Raw genomic sequence first — 7667 nt, 5'->3', positions numbered from 1 at the left:
TCACTTATGTGTCATTCTCTGTAGTATCACTGTGTGTCGTTGTGGGAAATTAAATTCTGAGAACAGAAGCATCTTTTTCTTAGCTTTTCTCCTTTCTTTTCATAATGAAACAGTGCCCCCAAGAGCTTTTATTTGGGAAGGGGCAGTTTAAGAAAAGTAAGTCAATTAACTACTCACCAGTATATCAATCTCTAAACATAAAAATTCTGCCAAGCATTGCAACCAGAGATGTTGGTTGGAAGGACTGTCAAAAGACAGTTTATTTTGGTTTTCTTATTTTATGCCGAATGATAGAAAGTTAACTAAATGACTGAATTCTAATATTTCCAGTATGGAGAACTCTGCCTGCAGAGGACATCTTTGCTGGCATTCTGAAGAAAGGGAGGATGCGCTGTCTGCCGAGGCTGCAAAACATTGCTTCTTGGCGAGTTTCTTTATTGCTGGGCTGGTTTTGTCCTTTGCCGGTTGACATCAGGACAGCTGGCAGCGGTCCAGGAGGCAGCGGGAAGCACTGTTTGTTTGTTTGTGTGTGGCTAAGCAGAGAAGAAAGATGGCATGAAGTGAAGAACAAAGAGAGAGTAAATAAGGAACAGCTTTAGCTACAGCAGAGTCATAAAAATACAGATAACAAGCCTATTAGGCATTTTCCCTAAAATGCATGAAATACACATGAATATAATCATGAATAGCCTCTAAATCTCACAGAGGCATATTTTTATAATAACCTGAAGCAATATAATTTTTTTGCATTTTTTATTAAGTCATCACTAGTTTTTCTGAGTAATACACAACAGTTGATTGACAGCATCATGACTGTGGAAAAACTGAGGAATCATCATCACAGCATTTAGTAAATTCATCATCCTCAAAGGAGGAATTTTTTAAAGCAAAATTTGGAAATGAAAAAATGACAGTTTATCTGTCAAGGAGCCTTTACATTCAGAGACCATGAGGGAGAGGGTAAGGGTGAGAGAGAAAAAGAGGGCTTGAAAACAGGAAAGGATGCCACTTGGGAAAAAAAATCCCTTTGTTAATCTTTGCATTCAGTGTAGAATTGAATTTAATGTATTGTTAGCACCACAGAGCACGAGAAGAGTCATAAGCAGAAAAGGAAAAGAAGAGAAGAGAAGAGAGTGGGTTTTGTGGAAAATTAATCACTGGCTTCAGCCTGCAAACTAGTTTTGTAAGTGTATTTAATTATAATCCAAAACTGACTGCAGATTACCTACCATATACAGGTAGGACAATTTGGACTGCAGATCTTCCCAGAAAAGATGATACTCAGTCTAATGTGACTGCTTGATAGTACATGAATGTAGTTATCTATGGAAAAGTAGCAATTTTTATGGTTAAGTAAAAGGGTGTACATCAGAGTGATGCTACAAGTTTGTGTATGGGCACTAAACATTTGGCTACGATTAGCTCATTGCTGGGAGCAGCAAAGGAAGAGAAAGGGAGAGAAAGGGAACTGGGGATTGTGGCTGACAGGCTGAGGTTGGGTTTGTGAGAGGAACAGCCAGGAGAAGCGGGCATGGCCCTTCATTTCTCTGTAATGGTCGGTCTTCTCCTGGGGTAACAGACCTTACTGGAAAGGAAAGCTAGAAACAGATTCCTATCAATGAGCTCCACACCAATGAAAACTATTTGAAAATAATTTAAAATGAAAGGTAAGAGCATCCGCCTTACATAGCAGTTACCCTATACAGCAGTGACAAATTGAAATTCATGAAACAGAAAGGAAGAACTCCCTGTCCTGGCAGACAGTTTCCCCATCAGTCCCATATACCGCAGTCACTGACAGGTAAGCTTTGCAGCGTGCTGTGATGTTTAGCAACACAGGCAATTTCACAACAAAACTGAGGAGCCGGGAGTGTGTAAGTGCAAGTCTATCAAAGTCACATGTTCACGCACTTCAGCTGATTTTCCACTGCCCAGCCGAGGCACCTTCTGGCTTCAGCAGGGTCCTCTGCCACCTGCTGGGCTGGTGACCCCCTGGCTTTGCTCACTCTCTCTTACTCACTGCTTGTTCAAGACAGCTGCCTCCTACACAAACAAAATTTATTCCCCTCCAATATTTCTTACACCACCCTGCTGCCCTAATATTGTCTAACCCTGAAAAACATCGACCACAAACAGAATTTGGGGTAGTTCTATGTCTTTCTCTCCATCCCGTTGCAAGGGTTGGCCATAAGCTGAAATTTATAAATGAAATTAAAAAGCATACAGATGCAAATAATTGCTTTAAATAATTTTCAATAACCTGTCACAGGAACAGCTCAGGACTTCATGTACTACAGAAGCAGGAAGTTTAAATAGTAGGCATGGTCTCCAAAATAGCCAACTAATAGCTCTCTTTTAAAAAGTGATCTAGTTTTCTCAGGTATATCTCAATTTAAACAACAGATGATTTCCAGCCAGGTCCTAGGCCACTGAGAGCTCTAGAGGTCAAAGCCAGCACTTTGAATTCTACCTGCACACTACACAGAGCCTTTCAGCCTGATAAGTAAGTGTGAAAGGCTTGTGATGTGATAAGATCTGTGCCAGGGCAGTAATGCAGTAAACTAGACGATGTTGTTCAGATCAAGTGTGCAGCCAGCCAGCTGTGGTTACTTCTGAGTTGTACGGATCTGTGTGAATGAAGATAAGTATGAGAAAGTACTATAAAACACGCATAAAAGAAATAAATCATAGCATTCGCAGGTACTCCCAAGTTCCAAGGAATAAAACTATGCTCTCGGTTGTGGGAGCAGCACCAGAATTAAGCTTAACTCTGTGACATGTAGCTTTGTTCTCTGCATAGGAGATATTCAGATTCTGCAGCTTCCCTCAGGTTCATTACACATTCACTAAATATTTTTACCTGGAAATATTAAACTCATTTTGGGTTGCAGAGTGTGTCCATTCTTTATCTTACCGAACTTAAAAACTTAATTATTCATTGTTGTATTAGAATTACAACTAATTAGATTACCTAATAATAATAAAAAGAAATGCTCTGTAATTTATCTGTCAAATGCATCTATGCAAACAATCTTTTAAAGGCTATACTGGCTTCTCAAATAAATGTAAATAAAGATCTACTCTCTTAATCACTATTTTATGGATCTTCATAGCTTTGACACCACACATCTAGTTTTTCCAGTCTGTTTGGATCACAGCACATACCTTAGGGGTGGAAGAATAAACTCTACTCTGAGAAAATGAAACAAGTACTCTTTTAATTTTTAGGTGCCTTGTGATGGTTACAGATACTTCGGGGTGAGTCACATTTGTTTTGTGCATGATGTAAGCACAGGAAAGTTGTGGTACAGCTAATGAGCATGCCTTTTCACTAGGTATTCAGTGCATTATTTGCAATTCAGTGTATTTATTTTGTTCTGATTAATAATCTGACAAATTTCTGAGCTTTAGGAAATACTTCACTATCTAACATTCATAGACATAAAAATAACTTGATTCATTTATTCTCTAGCATTCAAAATTCAGCATTTGCCTTTATCTGGAAGTTTGTTCTTTTTAGCATTAACCCAGTCAAATATGAAACCTTAACAGGTGCACTAATGAGCATGACATTTCATTTCCCAGTACCGCAAATAGTTCTGCTGCTCTTGAAATTTCTTGCCCTTGACAATTGTAGTCAACATTTGCCAACTTGAGTGGGCAATACCAAAAAGTGATCCCACACAGCAGGTCACTTGCTGGTAAAGCGGTGATCTGCAAGCACGTATGTAGTGTTACTCCTGCTTGAAACTATAGTATTCCAGCTTTGCATTTGTTATTTAGTTGGAGTGTGTGTGTGGGGGAGAGAAGGTCTGCTTTTTTTTTTTTTTAGGAATATTTGTAACTGATTTCCCAAGCTATAGAAGTAATTTCTACTTCAAATTAGAAGTAATTTCAATTGCAAAAGCAGGCACTAATTTTTCCCTTTCTTGATTTGATTTCTATGTGACAGTAAACTCACCAACGACAAAACGTGGAAGAAAAGGAGATAATGGATGGTTTTATAACTGGGGTGGAGTGAATTTTACAAAATATGGGAGAAAGGTGACCTCTGTTCAGAAGCCTCCCTGCTCATTAGCAGATGGCTGTGGTTTAGTGATTCCACTGTGGTGCAAAGAAGGAATCAAATTAGATGTTGTGTGAAGCTGTCATTACTCTCTGTGTTTCTCTGTATAGTTCCAGCTTAAAGCATGTCGTTCCTTTCATAGCAGCCCCTCAGATTACTGTATCTCATCCTTTCCACATCAAAGTGCTGTCAGCACTTTTATAGTATAAAAAGGATGCAGAGATCAGTTTACAATACATTATCTTCAAAAAGCACTGACTTGTACACTTGCAACATTTCTTTTTATTCTGGGATTTGCAAAAGAAGATGCACTAAAATGAGTAGCATCTTAAAACTGAACAAAACCAGGAACAGAAATATCTATTTAAAATTGGACCAAAGCCCCTCTGCAGCAATGGTGGGGATTTTAGAAAGTCAATTCTTCTCAAGTGCTGTCTGAATTATATTTCAGTCAGGTAGTGAGAGCCATTGTGAGTGTGGAAAACATGTCCATTCTTTGAAAAGCATGGATTGTCTCTTTTTATTTACTAGCTGAAAAAATATGGTACCTTAAAAAGTCTTCAGTGAAATATATAGTAAGTCAGATCCCACTCCCAACATCAAAGGCATAGCCTTAGCTAGTAACCAGTGCATAGAGAGCTGGGCTTGCTGTGTTGACCTTATTGCTTCATGACAAAGTGAAAAAAAAAAAAAAAAAAAAAAGAATAGAGGAAGGAAAAGAGTGAAAGGCAGCAGAAAGACAGAACTTTGTAGCATTGGCTTTAACTTTGTAGGACTTTCTTTAAATCCACTCTGCCAAGAAATGTGCTTTCTTCTTAGATACTCATTATGCAGCTATACATATATAATCTGTAAACATTTCACATTTTATTTCCTAGCCATGTTTGTCACTTGCCAGTCTCTATATAAGAGGTTGTCACAGAACTGGGTAATGATAGGATGGGGAACAGAAATGTGAAAAGCTGATAGATGAACTTCAAAAGGGAAAGCAGCCTATGTGTTGGCAAGCAGACAAGCAATTTGATGTGGTTCATCCACCCATCTCCCATTTCAGGTATTCTCAACAGCTGGGATTGGAGTGATATGATGTAGGACTTTGCCTCTTTCCCCCCCTGGAAGGATAAAGGTGTTGGATCTTACTATGACATCGGTGCTGAACTATGCTTACTACAGCCAGTCTTTCCAAAATGAGTAACATCCGTTTTCTGATACTCTTCCTGCTGTTTTCTACATAGGCAACCAATAACGTAACAAGCTCTGGAGTTTCAGGTGGATGTGGTGTACCATCCTCAGGAAGACCTGGTGATCTCTGCCATGCAATGGCAGTTGAAGGCAATACAATGCAGAGGAAGTATTCTGGACAGGACAGACCTACATACTGCCACAGAAAGGATAAGGCTTGGTCAGCAGGCAGGAACTGCTGTTTCTTTCACAGAGAAATTCTAGAATTTTTGTTTTATCTCAAATTTCAAAGAATTTAGATTTTTTTTACAACAGGAAATAGAACTACAAATCAATAAATAATTACCAAAGTGTTGCATTTTATTTTCAAGGTTATAATACAGTATTCAAAGAATTTTTTTTCAAACTAGAAGAGCAAAGCATTACTGTGAAGTAAGGTGAGCATGTTCACATGAAAGCACAAAGTTCAATGAGAGAAAGAGAAAAGTGAATATTTGGATAACTCAATTTTTTGAACTTGATGGAAAAAACATTTTGAAATCATGGGAATGAAAGTTTAGATCTATATATAGTATGTTTGTCAGATCCACTTCTATCTAAATACTGTTCACCTTTGTCTCAGAATTATAAAAGATTTGCACTGAAACTATTTCTTCCTTCCTCAGACATCTTTTGCTCCCTTATCTTATTAGCATATGACTGTCAGTAGCGTGTCCTTGGCTCTTCATGAACACAAAAGGACAAATACTTAATAATAATGTTTCATCTTACATGGAGGTCACAAACTGATCTCAGTTACATCAGTGTAAATCTGGAGAAACTCAGCTGAGCTCAATGGACTTACTCAGGCCTGAAATCAATTATTACTCTGGTGTAAGTGAGATGGAGTCCAGCTCATCGGCCCAGTTCTGGCATTGAGATGCAAATGGGAACCGCAGGGAACGGCAGAGCATTGCCCAGGCATCTCTGCGGCAGCCCCGGCCGCGCAGTGCTCCTTGGCACTACTTGTGCAGAACAGGCGAGCAACAATGCTGGGGCGTGCCTGGGTGCTGCATCCCGTGTAGCTACACGGCCAAGGAGCAAACAGGGAGAGATTCAATAGAAGTCAGTAATTGTTATGCAGCCATGCAAGAATAGAAACAAAATACAGCTTAAATACTCCTCCCCCAGCCCAGCCCCTGTGATTATGCTTCCAATAACCACACTGGTAGCTGTGGTGCCCTTTTTTCCATTTCAGTCTCTGGCATCTGTGGGCACTGGCGCTGAAGCAGACCCCAGTGGGATGCCTGGAAGGCAGTGCTGTGCCAGGTTAGTGATGGGCTACATCAGTTTAGATAAACTGATGCTTCCTGACACCCACCCTGTGAGAGCCACCTTGTAGGAACAGGCTGCAAACACACACCACAAAGTCCTTTTCCATCTCCTTCCTGTGTCTTACCTCCTACTGCCAACCAACAAGCAATTAAGAACATGAAGTAATATATTGTACCAGTTTAAAAATTACACTTCCCACCCCATGTGTGTCATTACATCAGTTTTTACACAGAGAATTTAACCCAAAGTTGCACATATCTCCTATTAGTGGCTGAGTCTCAATTGTTCTTGCAGAGGTACCCCAGTAGCACAAGGGGATGCTCTGGGGGGAAGGGATCTGCAGATACTCTTGAAACCCTTTCCCCAGGGAGCCTGCTCTCCAGCTTGAGTTAGCTTTAATAAAAGGCAGAGGAGCTTAAGAGTTTTGTTTCTTTTGCCGTATGAGTATTTTCCAATATAGTGACTATTACTCTATATAAGACAAAATAACACTGAAATAGATTTTTTTATCCTTGGTGATATTTATCCACTAGTGATTTTTTCCCTCCGGTAGCTGATGTAAGTAAATGTGAAGAGCAGAAATACTGATTAGGCAGCTAATTCTGAAAGCAAAGAATGACATCAAATTTAACAAGGAAACTAAACCTCCATTTCTTTTTGTTCCATTTTGATTACAATTATTTAGTGCTGTTTACCTTTCTCCATTTGTTATGCTACATTTGGCAAATCTGGGGAAAAATAGTAAATAAATACACAAACCCTTGATAAACCCCTTGATCTATCACAAGCAGAGGATAAAGCCTCATTTGGAAGGGATCAACAATAAATATTAAGGAATTGCTTGATTTCTCTAAAGTTTGCTTTCTTTTTAAACTTCAAGCGTACAAAATATTAACTCAATGTTGCAGTAAGTTTGAACTAACTTAGCTTATTCTTTGAAAATGGGGGAATTCCATTGTGGACAATATTTTCTCCACTGGTTTTGCCACTTTATTTTGAAAAAGCTCTCTAATAGGGAAACTTTCTTGTTCCCCATTTAGCTCCCTACTGCAAACTCCATATGACTTTACAAGGTGTTGTCATACCTACCATATCAATATGCTGC

At 39.1% G+C, this 7667-nt stretch overlaps 1 long non-coding RNA gene across 1 annotated transcript in view; it reads right to left on the bottom strand.

Moving 5' to 3' along the window:
- LOC115342900 overlaps positions 1–7667 on the bottom strand; it is a 50416-nt gene continuing 42749 nt past the window's right edge. Inside the window, exon 3 of the long non-coding RNA XR_003923946.1 lies at positions 1–511. This is a non-coding gene — a long non-coding RNA (uncharacterized LOC115342900). The remainder of the gene's footprint in view (positions 512–7667) is intronic.

The sequence above is a fragment of the Aquila chrysaetos genome, chromosome 6 (genome assembly GCF_900496995.4).
Source record: "Aquila chrysaetos chrysaetos chromosome 6, bAquChr1.4, whole genome shotgun sequence".
Taxonomy (NCBI): Eukaryota; Metazoa; Chordata; class Aves; order Accipitriformes; family Accipitridae; genus Aquila; species Aquila chrysaetos.
This window is presented reverse-complemented; position numbering and strand designations above follow the sequence as displayed.